The sequence below is a fragment of the Periplaneta americana genome, chromosome 8 (assembly GCF_040183065.1).
Source record: "Periplaneta americana isolate PAMFEO1 chromosome 8, P.americana_PAMFEO1_priV1, whole genome shotgun sequence".
Taxonomy (NCBI): Eukaryota; Metazoa; Arthropoda; class Insecta; order Blattodea; family Blattidae; genus Periplaneta; species Periplaneta americana.
In genome coordinates this window covers 20088248-20101118 of record NC_091124.1, presented here as the reverse complement: position 1 = coordinate 20101118, position 12871 = coordinate 20088248, and the positions used below count along the sequence as shown (strand labels likewise).

At 36.6% G+C, this 12871-nt stretch overlaps 1 protein-coding gene across 1 annotated transcript in view; it reads right to left on the bottom strand.

Annotated features, from left to right (window-relative positions):
- Positions 1 to 3559, bottom strand: part of LOC138704537 (methyl farnesoate epoxidase-like) — a 48411-nt gene extending 44852 nt beyond the window's left edge. The window contains exon 1 of the mRNA XM_069832532.1: positions 3407 to 3559. The gene's annotated coding sequence lies outside the window, so the exon portion shown is untranslated. The remainder of the gene's footprint in view (positions 1 to 3406) is intronic.
- Between the last annotated feature and the right edge of the window lie 9312 nt (positions 3560 to 12871).

Below are 12871 nucleotides of genomic sequence, written 5' to 3'. Positions count from 1 at the left end.
AAATCCTACACATACAACCCAAAAACCAAAAACTCATCACAATAAAACAATATGAAATATAGAGACGCACTAAACCACACCCTAATCAAATACTCAACACACAGATCAATTTCAGAACACACACACTAAAGCTCTGAGGATGGTGTCAAGTAGCACCGAAACAGCTGTAAGCCGCACATGCTTACATAATTAACACGAGTAAGATCGCCATTTAATCAATTATTTAATCTTTTATTCCTTAAGCGTTTTAAAAGCGGATTATTTTAATATTAAATGTACAGTTCTCACATTTTTTTCTCTAGCAGTATTACTCAATCATTAATTTTTTTCAACCTTAAACTCAGAGGCGGGACAATTGCCTTCCTACCTATCCTAAATGACACCTCTATGTCAGTTGTTTTTGAGAGGGGTATGTACACCTTTCGTTGGTATAAATTTAGTAAAATTCAACATTTAATTTCTACATATAGGCCTACAGAATTAATTTGCGCTGGAGTTTGAAATAGTGATTAGATAATACTTCTAGATTGATAAACAATTTTTATAACCCAAAAAAGGTTTATTGTTAAGAGTAGGCTAATTATATTTTTAATTTGGGGTTGCAATTTGTGCAGAAAAAATTTATTTCGCTGATAGGCTATTTTGTATAATTTTGAATATTTTAAAATGATTTATTCTCCATTTTATTTATTATGAATGTGTTAATCAATTCTGCCATTATCGGTTTAATGTATTAATAAGAAATATTTTTTGGTATGAATTGTAAAATTGGGAAAAACGTAATACGGCGAACGCAAAGCTCCGCCCACGTCCCCTTTCCACTTTTCCCCTACAAGCTCTCCACACACCCTAGCGGGAAAGAGTGGAAATAGGGGTTTAGAGTGGGGTGACATCTAGTGTAGGAAAGTGGAACAAAAAGAGTAACGACTAAGCAAAAGAGGAACTTCATCCTGTCAGTCTCTCTCTCTCTCTCTCTCCTTCTCTGTTCCTAGCTTCATGTCTCTCTCTTTTCTTACGACTTCGCAGGAGGGGAGATTCGATCCGAGAAAGTTCGTAACTAAGCCTAAACGCACGCTTTTTGTTCACGCTTTAGACCTCTCGGCTACCGAGGCGAGTTGGGGGTAGAAGGGAAAATGAATCTATTTATGTATGATTTGAGGCTTTCTCGGCGTTGGTTCGCTAATATGTTTTCGCGGGATATCAGCCGAGTTAAGATTTTGGAATGCTCCAAGCTTTCGACTGCTATCTCTGCAGCCATCTTCAGGGAAGTGATGTCCGAACAGAAAGTCGAAAGGTTATATAGATGTGGCTGTCTCAGGTGAATCCGCCAACCAATCCCGTTTCACCTGAGACAGCCACATCTATATAACCTTTCGACTTTCTGTTCGGACATCACTTCCCTGAAGATGGCTGCAGAGATAGCAGTCGAAAGCTTGGAGCATTCCAAAATCTTAACTCGGCTGATAAGAGACAGTGGACTCCAGCTCAGTCAGGCATGGACACCGGCCTTAGACCAACTCAGGCCCTCTTACAATCAAGGTCATGAAGATCAGGGACCGAGGACGGCAACCGATTCCAACCGGCGGAACAGGGCTCGCCGCCCGCCAAACTTCACGCAGTAATCCCGGGAGGGGCGGAGCTTACGAGCGATGACAATTCCCGGCCCCGGATTGGCCGATCCGCCAACCAATCCCGTTTCACCTCAGACAGCCACATCTATATAACCTTTCGACTTTCTGTTCGGACATCACTTCCCTGAAGATGGCTGCAGAGATAGCAGTCGAAAGCTTGGAGCATTCCAAAATCTTAACTCGGCTGATATCCCGCGAAAACATATTAGCGAATCTATTTATGTTTAAGGGAACTGCCATAACGTATTGTAGAAGGGGACAATGACCGAATAGCGTGGGTAGAAACTGGTGGGCTTGTGAATGTCGCTTGATAGGGGTTGACTACGGGGGTGGCTTCATTGTGACCGTGTCCAACTTCGTGTACAGACGTAACCACGTGTAGTGATGATCCGTACCGAAGACGTGTACTCATTATGAGTGTCCAACCTGTGGGAAAAAAAAGACTATTGTGTTACTTCGAGGACGTGCAAAGTTAACAGGTGAGTGTTGTTTAATGAAAACCACATTACATTGTGTTGTGTTGTGTTGAGTTGTGTCAGTACATGTTGTGGACAGTTGTCTAATGCGTACTGTCTAATGCGTATTGCATTGTGGTTGTGGACAGTTGTCTAATGCGTATTGCATTGTGGTTGTGGACAGTTGTCTAATGCGTATTACAATGTGGTAGGCAGTGATCCATCGAAGCGGGACAGATAGTAGAGAGAGACAGTAGAGAGAGAGAGCAGGCGAGCGAGGTGCCGAGAGGCGCGGGTGGGGATAACTTCCCCTACTGGCGTTCGCCGTAATACGTTTTTGCCGTAAAATTTAATTATTTTTTCATAAAGAATTTTGTCATGTCCAGCTTTTCCTCTAACTAAATCCACTGTGTGTGAGAAATATTAGACAGCAGAGAATTAACAAGAGAGGCAACAACAACAGTAACAAGCAATATTGTTAAAAAGCTTGAAATGATAAAACAGTGCTAAAGGCAGGGTTGGTTTGTCCTCCAGTATGAAATATGCTTGTATACAAAATTTCACGAATTTTTCTGAAAAAAAAAAAAATGTGGAAGTTATGAGGAAAACGGATTTGTAAAATTTGTTACGGGAAATGTGCGACAAAATTTCCGAAGATGAGAAGTTTTGTTCATATTTAAATGGTCAAATTATTTGACACAGTCTCATGTTTTAGGTCATAACTCGAAAAGTATTAGAGATATTTAAACATATTGTCAACATATTATTAAGGAAAGTCCATTAAAAACATTTTTTTCGATTTCCAAAGATGTATATATCTCCTTATGGGATAACGAATATAATTTATGGTGAACAGCAATGGGCGGATAATTCAAGAGCGAATTGTTAATTTTTTTTCAAGCGATTAGTTTATCTGTTTGTAGAAGATATTTAAATTATTGACAAATATGCAAAATTTTGATCGAATTTAATAAACACTATTAGGCTTATATCTTGACGTTAATTTGCTGAATTGTTATAAACCAACAAGATACAGTTTGACAGTTGAAAAGCGGGAGTGTTTAATAGAAACAAACGGATGGAGAGGCTCACAGACAAATTAGGATATTGCGTATTTCTGATTACATAATGTTAAAATAAACGTAGAAAATGTCATACGTAAGTGTATTCTAAAAATAACAACAAATAACTGAAGAAAAACAGCAACAAAAATGATTTAAAATGCGTGGCGCATAGACTATGCCACATAAAACAATCTCAACTTTGTGGGGTTCGACATGGCATTTTGTGGAAACAGCAGAAAACAAGAATACAACTTACAATCACGCCCTCTTCTCAGATGAATTCCTCAGATAAGTGACTTCCTCTTCCACCAGACGCAAATCGCTGAAGCTCTTGGTGATCTGCGGCCTGTGTGTCGAGCAGTGAGGTCTATAGTCGAGTAGTGAGCTCTATAGTGTAAGAGCTCACTGGGATGGCGTCGAGTAGCCCGTACGTCGACAAGCCCACCTCTGATAATGAAATATCCAACGGCCATACAGCATACGAATTAAGTGAGCATAAGCATTCAGTCACTACAACGCGAGTACATCTGTGGTGTTGCCACATTGCACGCCCCGAAAATAAGGCGAAAGAAGGTTTGCTACGCCTCACATCGGATTAGAACGTAAATCTAGCCGAAAAAAATTAACAATTTCCTTCTATGAAACAGATGTTTATGGAACTGTGTACAGGAGTTACAGGCAGCATGTATTGTTTTGTATATAAGCTCTGATGATGTATGTGTAAGAAAAACTACCTCTTTATAAAGGTGGTTTTAGATAAAAATAATTACTTCTCTCCTACATAACAGATTTTTATGAAAATTTGTACGGGAGTTACAGGTAGCATATTTTTTTGACTACAAACTCTGATTACATTTGTATACTACCTGTAACTTCTATACCGACTTTCATAAACATCGATTATGTAGGAGAGAAGTCATTAATTTTATCTGTGTAAATCTATGAAGGGTAGTTTCTTTATACAAATATAATCAGAGTTTGTATACAAATAATACATCGATGGTGTTTCGGCAAAAAGACTTATTCCACAATATAAGTTATTTTATATAAAGAAATGTAAACGTAATTGTAAAAAAGTATATCTTCACGTTTTGTACATAAATTTTAACTAATTTACACTAATTACATAAAAAGTCACATAAAAAATAGGGTTAAGCCCTTTTACCTAAGCACCTGTAAATTGTGTACAAAGTTTCATTAAAATCTGTGAGATAAGACAGAAGTTATTAATCTTGTCTAACTGTACCTGTTATAAAGGGGTAGTTTCTCTTATGCAAATATGATAATCAGAGTCTGTACACAAAAATATATGTTACTTATAACTACTGTAGGATGTTTCATAAAAATCTGCAAGGAAAGAAGTTATTAATTTTGTCAAAATGTACTCCCTATAAAGGGGTAAGTTCCTTTTATGCAAACGTAGTCAGAGTCTGTACACAAAAAATATATGCTACTTATAAGGTCTGTACAGAGTTTCATAAAAATCAATTAGATAGGAGAGAAGATATTAATTTTGTCAAAACGTACCTGCTATCAACCGGTAGTTCCTTTATCCAAACGTAATCAGAGTTTGTACATAAAAAATAGAGCCTATAGTACCTATAAGATCTGTACAAAGTTCCATAAAACTCCATTAGAATGGAGAGAAGTTATTAATTTTGTCCAACTAGATTTGAATTCTGACCCACTTTTTCCATGAATAATTATTTTATTAGGCCTTTGAAAATTGCAAATAAATTTCCGAATGTTTTCAATCTGGATAGGAACTCTTTTAACAGATTTGTATCTGGTTGGTTGATCAACAAACCCTTTTATGATATTAATGAGTATTTAAAGTTAATGTTGTTGAGTGTTTCTGATATAATTTTATTGTGTTTTATGTCTCTATTGTTTATTTTATGTGCATTGTTTGACTGTGTCAATTGCACAAATTTGTGTTCACTGACTGTACGATACTCAATATACTCAACATTGCAACCACTTTTATTTAAATTTTAAAATCATTTTTAACAGTAAACTCTTCATGTCTACACAAATTCCTTCATTTCAGTTCTCCAACTCGTAAAAACGAAGTACAAATTACATCATTCTCATAATAGGCTCTGATTTCAAAGCATTTCGACGCAAGTCGAATAGCTACAGTCTTACTGAAGGACGGAATTCCTAAAGACCGTTTTTGCAAAACTTGCAAACTGCAAAATTTGCAAAATTGAGATTTTGATGGATTCGTTAACATAAGGCAGGCCTCTACATGATGTTCAAAGCGTCTTAGTAAAATTGGTTTATTTCTCTTCATTGTAGTGTGTCAAAGTGGGATCGTTTTTTCAAAACTTGCTTTCTTCTATAAGTAAGAGATACAGCAAAACTTGCTTCATATAGTGTTTTGTCTCTCCTGTAAAATTTAGTGTTTTCAGTTGGCAAGTTTTGCAAAAACGATCCTTAATTTTAAAATCTAAGTTCCGCACTTTTCCGCACTTTAGGATTCTGCGTACGCGTAGAGTAAGACTATACCTGGCATATTTATTTATTTATTTATTTATTTATTTATTTAACCTAGTAGAGATGAGGCCATCAGGCTTTCTCTCCCCCTCTACCAGGGGATTACTACTACATTATTAAGAATACAATTACAATTAATATTAAATTTACAAATACAATAAAAATCAAAGTAGGCCTACTAAAAGATTAACTGACTGATAAAAGCTAGTCAGTTTATTGTAAAAGTTAAGAAGAGAGAATTTTTTTATTAACTAAGTAAAAATTAAACCTACTCTACGCAGTAAGAAAATGCTTAATGAGTTTGCTTTTGAACGCTACTAAATTCCGACAGTCTCTGATGTGACTGGGTAGGGTATTCCACAAGCGCGAGAGCGAGATGATGGATACGATGATCTCTTATGTGTTGGTATGGCTAGTATGCGGCTATTTTGCGTGCGTGTGAAGAGATTATGATATGATGACAGGTAACTGAAACGGGAGGCAAGGTAGGTAGGTGTAGAGGTGTGGAGGACTTGGAAAAGGAGAACAAGAGAATGAAAATTTCTACGTTCGTTAAGCCGTAGCGAGTTTGGAGTTTGGAAGGATGGGGTAATGTGGTCAGCGCAACGGACATCGCAGACGAAGCGAACACAAGAATTATGAACACGTTGTAATCTTGACATTGAGGTCAGTTAGTAGAGAATCACAATAATCGAAGTGGGGCATTACTACTGTTTCCACTAGTATTTTCTTGAGTGATAGCTTGAGGGATTTTCGAATGCTGTCTAAGGAATGTAGTATGGAAAGCACTTTTTTGATAATATAGGTTACTTGGTTATTCCAGTTTAAATATGTATCAAAGTAAACTCCAAGGTTTTTAACACAGATAGCAAAAGAGATTATTGTGTCGTTTAACTTGACTAGAAGAGCAGGAGTAATATTGCATAATAGATGTCGATGTCCCACTAGGATTGCTTGTGATTTTCTTGCATTGAGAGTCAAACCAAACTTTCTGGCCCATGCAGATACTGATTCAAGGTTCTCATTAAGATTGTGTATTGCGTCATTGAGTAAGTAAGGGGTTGTATGGATATAGATTTGTAAATCGTCTGCGTAAAGGTGATGCTTACAATGCTGTAGAGTCGAAGGAATGTCATATACGTAAATAGTGAATAGTAGTGGTGATAGAACTGATCCCTGTGGGATCCCAGAATCAACGATACGCCAAGAGGAAGTTCGACTTCCAATGCAAACACACTGCTGGCGTTCGCTGAGATAAGAGGAGAAACAAGAAACTGTGTTTCTGATAGTTGGAATGATCGTAATTTTCTCGTCAGTAAGTCGATATTTACAGTGTCAAACGCTTTACTGAAGTCAAGTAGTGTCAGTATTGTATTTTTACGTTCGTCTATAGCTTTTCGGATGTCTTCCGTTACTTCTGTGTCGAGTCCTAAAACCTGACTGATGTGTGTCCAAGAGTTCATATCTGTTTGGGTAGTCAATGAGTTGTCTGTGTACTATCCTCTCTAACGCCTTCGATTAGGTAGGTAGGATACTAATAGGTCGATAGTCGTTGGGAGTAGTCGGCGTTTTAACTTTGGGTATAGGGCGCACAAAGGCATTTTTCCAAGCTTTAGGAAAAATGGAAGTCGTCAGCGAAGCGTTGAAAATGTGTCAGTGTTGGTAAGATTACGTCAATAAGTTTATCATTGCGATACTAATGTCGTCAGAACCTGTCGCTTTGGATTTGTTGCGTTTAAGAGCTTTCTTCACGTCAATAGGTGTAACGTATGGAAAGTAAAATCTGTCTCTGAGTGGGTCAACTACCTGAGATTCTGCCATTGTCTGTCGCTGTGTGTTATGGTCAGTATTGTTAGTTGCAGAGTAATGAAGTGTTCGTTGAGGCGTTCTAAGGAGATGCTGATCTGTTGTTTCTGTCCTTTTATATTTCCAAATCCCATTGAGTTAATATTTTTCCACATGTCCCTAGTGTTTACATTTGACTCAATTAGTCCGTGCATATATTTCAGTTTGGTATTTCGTACTTCTTGATTCGTCGTATTTCTTAGTCGTTTGTAATTTCGTAGGTTATCAATTTTAACCCGTCTACATTTTCTGTAAGCGGCATCCCTGTCGGTCATCGGGTCTTTTATCTTAGTTGTCATCCATAGTGCTGGGCACCTTTTAAGACGTTTAGTTCTCCTATGTAAATTTCACAGAGGAAAAATTTGGGATTTTTTGTAGCCTTAGTTCAAAATGAAAAACATATTTTTTAAACATCATTTAAGCTCCTAGATAGTGTGTAATAAATTAAAAATACGTAGGTCTTTATTCGAATTGGAATCCGGTGTGGCTTAATGGATAGAGCGTCAGCACGTAGAGCTGAAAATTCAGGTTCGAATCCAGCTGCCGGAGAGAATTTTTCTCCGCTCCAACGATCCTTCATCATAGTATTCTGAAGCTAAAAGTGTGTTGTTAATTGCTTTGTACAGATTTTGTTTTTGAATTTTTAACTAAAAATGATATCATTTTTACGCACTTTTCACAAAAATTGTTACAAACCATATAACTTTAGGAACTTGATTCTTTACAGTTCAGTTATGCATCCTAACGTACAGTCTTAAAGAATTTACAAGTGTGGCGTGATTTGTAACAATTGTTGAGATAAATGCGTAAAAAAATGTAACTTTGTAGTCAAAAATCGAAAAAAAAAAAAATCTGTACGAAGGAACTATGGAATTCAAAACACATTTCTAGCTTCAGAATATTAGCTAATTAAAAAATAATATTCCTGAATAGTTCATTCTTTATTTGTGACATTCTTTTGCCCTTAAAACTCAAGAATAATGGTATTTTACAAACAACTTCAAATTATTGTAGGCCTAATTTTGAAAATATTGAGATTAGGACAAATGTTTATATGGCATTTTTTGCTCAGAATGTCTTCTGAAATAAGCTCCATAAAAGATGGTAAATCCCGTGAATCACCTTAAGCTTCATAAAAGACGGTAAATCCCGTGAATCACCCTGTATATAAATATGGCATAACGTACAAACTGGCAATCCTATCTTCGAATGGAAGCGTCGCAACACATATTGGTACTTGTGAACAGAAGCTAATTATTCACAAAGATCTAGTAAAGATGTCATCATCTAATTCAGTGTATTACTGCAAAATTTATTGCTGTTTCTAATGAAAAAGTAGGAAAGGATGATTGTATACGTAGTGATAATTCTCCTTCACCAGTTTTGATAAGAAAAACACATAAATTTTGCAATAATATACTAAATTAAATGATGTCGTCAACCTTATGAGAATTGTGACTATGTTCGTTTTTTCTCTGTACCCTTCATACATGTATGTATGTATGTATGAAGGAAAAAGCAATTTAAATGTACACGTGTGTATGTACCTATCTACTGATGGAATGTTGAAACTAGGTTGCTCGCAGAGTGTAGACCAGTTTTGGATCAAAAGAATCTATGAAAACTTCAAGCTTGCAAAAGAAGCTCTTAAATCTTTGATAACATTCGAAGACCCCCATATTTATGCAAAATAACCTTCTTGGCTATGATTACCATCAAAATTTGAAAGTGATATCACTATGTGTGTATCGAATACGAAGTCCAGGTTTGAGAACTACTTTCTAAAATCGGGCACATTTGTCGCATTAATAAAGTAATTTTTGTACTTTAGTGTATTAACAAATGACTTTTTCATTTTCATGTTATATTTTGTTTATGTTTCTGAGCACATAGGTAGTAAGTTATAGTGATGAGGGGTTTTTTTGTTTTATTTTGTAAATCATCTCACGACTCCCTTCAGCTCTTTACATAGACCCTCTGGGGATCGCTTAGATGTTGTTGCAAGATATCAAGTTAAAATAAGTAATATGTTTGATCAGCGAATAAAGAGTATTTTCCGTGGACCAAAAATTGTACTTTCCCTTAAAAAAAATCAGCGAATGAAGAGAAAGTATTTCCCCTGGAATGATTAGGACATGCTTCACAAACTTCTCTGTACAGTTGGCCTTAATTGTTTGGGCGTGACTTTTAGCTACCGGTACTTACCTATATTCTAGAGTCGTTCCATGACAAGTTAACTTAAATACCCATTTTCAATTTAAAAAATCGGAGTGTGGCTGTGTCGGGGACATGACCGTGTGTTTTACGTTAATACGTATGGCTTAAATAGACAGATCTCCTATGAGATATGTCGTTTGACTCCAAAATCAGCGCATTAACATATCGGAGTATAGAGATATACTGGGTGTTCAGTTCAAAGTGTGTCATGGCTCGCTGTATGCCGTCACGTGGCTAGTGGATGAGCCTAGAGAATTCAATCTTCCTACACTTCCGCAGAAGTGTATTACTTATCTGCCAGAGAAGTTGCCTAGCAAGTACGGCGTTCATTCAGAAGAGTGCTTACCGATACGTACGGTAACGCCGGTACTGGCAGGAATGTGAACTGTTTCGAAACATATACTGAGGTGAGTTTTTTCTTACTGTCGGGATATGGCGAGAGGGTTAAAACCATTACTTACGTATTTGTTGACATTAACTTCGACGGTCAACATGGACACGGAGCATTTGATTTGTATTGTGGAATGTTGCCATACGCAACCGATGATAACAAATACCCTGCGTACGACTTGGCCGCGCAAAACACAGTTCGAAAGAGGTTATGGTAGTACACAGACAGTACAGACGGCCATCTGTTGCTACGCCGTTCAAGTTATACCGTACACGTTCTCAAGTTCAGATTGAACGCCTTGATTAATAGGCAACTTCTCTGACACAAAAGCTGAAACTCGCTTCAAATCGCTGACTCATCAACAGTGACGTCATGACACACTTTGAAATGAACACCCATACTAGCCTTAAATTTTCGCCTACGCCCAAAATGACCCCCATTCACCACGGACCCTCACCGGCGTCTCGCGCATCCGCGACACCAACTCAAGGTCATGCTCGTATCGTAGTCGTATACCCGATCGAATGAAACCACATTTATTTCAATCTTATTATTTATTAGTCACGAAGTTAGTGCCGGAATTGATCAACCTGCAAACATTACATCGCCGTTTCCGTCCTGATACCCTATTGTCGGTTTGATTTTACAGACATATTCACGTCAAAATATCATTTTTGCACGATGATGCGTTATTTCGTAGTTACTGTTGTTGTTGACATGCCATGTAAGCTGGTATTATACTACACGGTGACTGGTTAATATAGTAACTCCAGAAATAATAATAACAGTGTTATTATCTTTACTTACCCCACGTAAACAATTTGGCTTACAGAAAAATCGCACAGACAGTCAGTTCTCAAGTGATCTACAGCAACCACATGTAAATTAAAACAAAACTATTTACAGTAAAATTAAATGTACAATTAGTACAGTTCTTAAAACTGATTGAAACAAAACAAACTACCAATTGTTTCTCATGAGATTTTTTCTGAATTAGCCATTGTTATCGAACGTAAAGTCAGTTATACCGTTTCATATCTTATTTTCTATTTTTAGGGCACTAATGAATCACACCCAAGCTTCCACGCCGCTTCTACTTGTAGGTCTACTTCTTCATTTTCTGATATGTCAGCGTGTTCAGTATTACTGACGATCGTATCAGCCGTCGACCTGGTTGGCGAGTTGGTATAACGCTGGCCTTCTATGCCCAAGGTTGCGGGTTCAATCCCGGGCCAGGTCAATGGCATTTAAGTGTGATTAAATGCGACAGGCTCATGTCAGTAGATTTACTGGCGTGTAAAAGAACTCCTGCGGGACAAAATTCCGGCACATCCGGCGACGCTGATATAACCTTTGCAGTTGCGAGCGTCGTTAAATAAAACATAACATTAACATCGTATCAGCCATGATATATTATAATTAGAGACCGGGTTTTGAAGGGAATCCCTTTTTTATTTCAACAGAAAACATGAAACAATTAATTACGATGATCAAAACTATCTTCCACCGGCCAATTTATCTGATTTTGACTTCCCTTTTATCCCTTTTTTAATCCATATTCTCTTTTTCCCCCTTTTTAAAAACATGGCTTATTTTGAGAGAATATCGCAAACATTTAGATAATTTTCCTTTATTTTTTTCCGATAGGCCTATAACTTCCTGAGCAAGCGAGAATAAATGTCGTTCTTCTTCTGATTCCAGACATTGAAAAACTAATTAAGTGTGCTGATTTAGAGTTTAGGATAAAAAGAAAATTTTCACCTCTGGTTTCAGTTGATGTTGAGCGGTCATTTTCTGTTTTTAAAGACATTCTGCATTCAAAGAGACAGAATCATATTGAAATGTTGAATGTGACCAAATACAACACTTTCCTTATGTTGTGAAGCGATAAATGTAAGCTTGTGTGTGCTATGTATATTCATGAATATGCTGAAGTGTGTTTTGGGAAGTAATATAGTCTTCTTTAAGTCCTTTTTTCGATATAACTTTCCCTTTTTTGTCCTTTTTTGATGAAAAGTTTTCTCTTTAAAATCTGGTCTCTAATTATAATAAATTCTTAAATCTTTCAACTAAATACTTAGATTAAATTAATGATTATCTAAACTTTACTTAGGCCTACTGCAAGAGTGTGCACATTTCTATTGTAACATGCGATGAGTAAATTGCCCTACAAAATGATAACACACAGCCAGTTCTCAATGCATTCAACTCACCCATTTATATTTTCATGCAATGCATAAAAATAAAAACCATTTTATAAGAATTACTTGTTTAAATTTAAACTACGGTTATCGTGCAGAAAATAGTATACTATATTTGTTTGTTAAGTGCGTAACAGAATCTCGGAAATGGAAAATTGTTGAGTGTTTCTCGTCTCTCAAACTTTTCCTCGATTCTCTTACGATGTACTTACTCCGCACATATTGTTTAAACACCCTAATTTCACTGATCACTAGATCATTTTAGCTGATTCAAGAAACAGTTTATAATAGACAGTACGAGCTGTATTCATAGACATTCTTAACGCGGTCTTTCGGTGGATGATCAGCGAACTAAGGTTTTTCGTATTCATAAATCAGTGTCAGCTATATGATATCATATGAATCATGTTTAGCACACTCGTAGCCCGGGCTAACGAAATGTCTATGAATACCACCCTATATGTTTTATGTAAGATCTTAGACAATTTTAACTTGCAAAATCTCAGAAAAGAAAAGAAAATGAATGGGTTTGAAGGAAAATGAAATATTAGGTTTAAAATAGTGATCA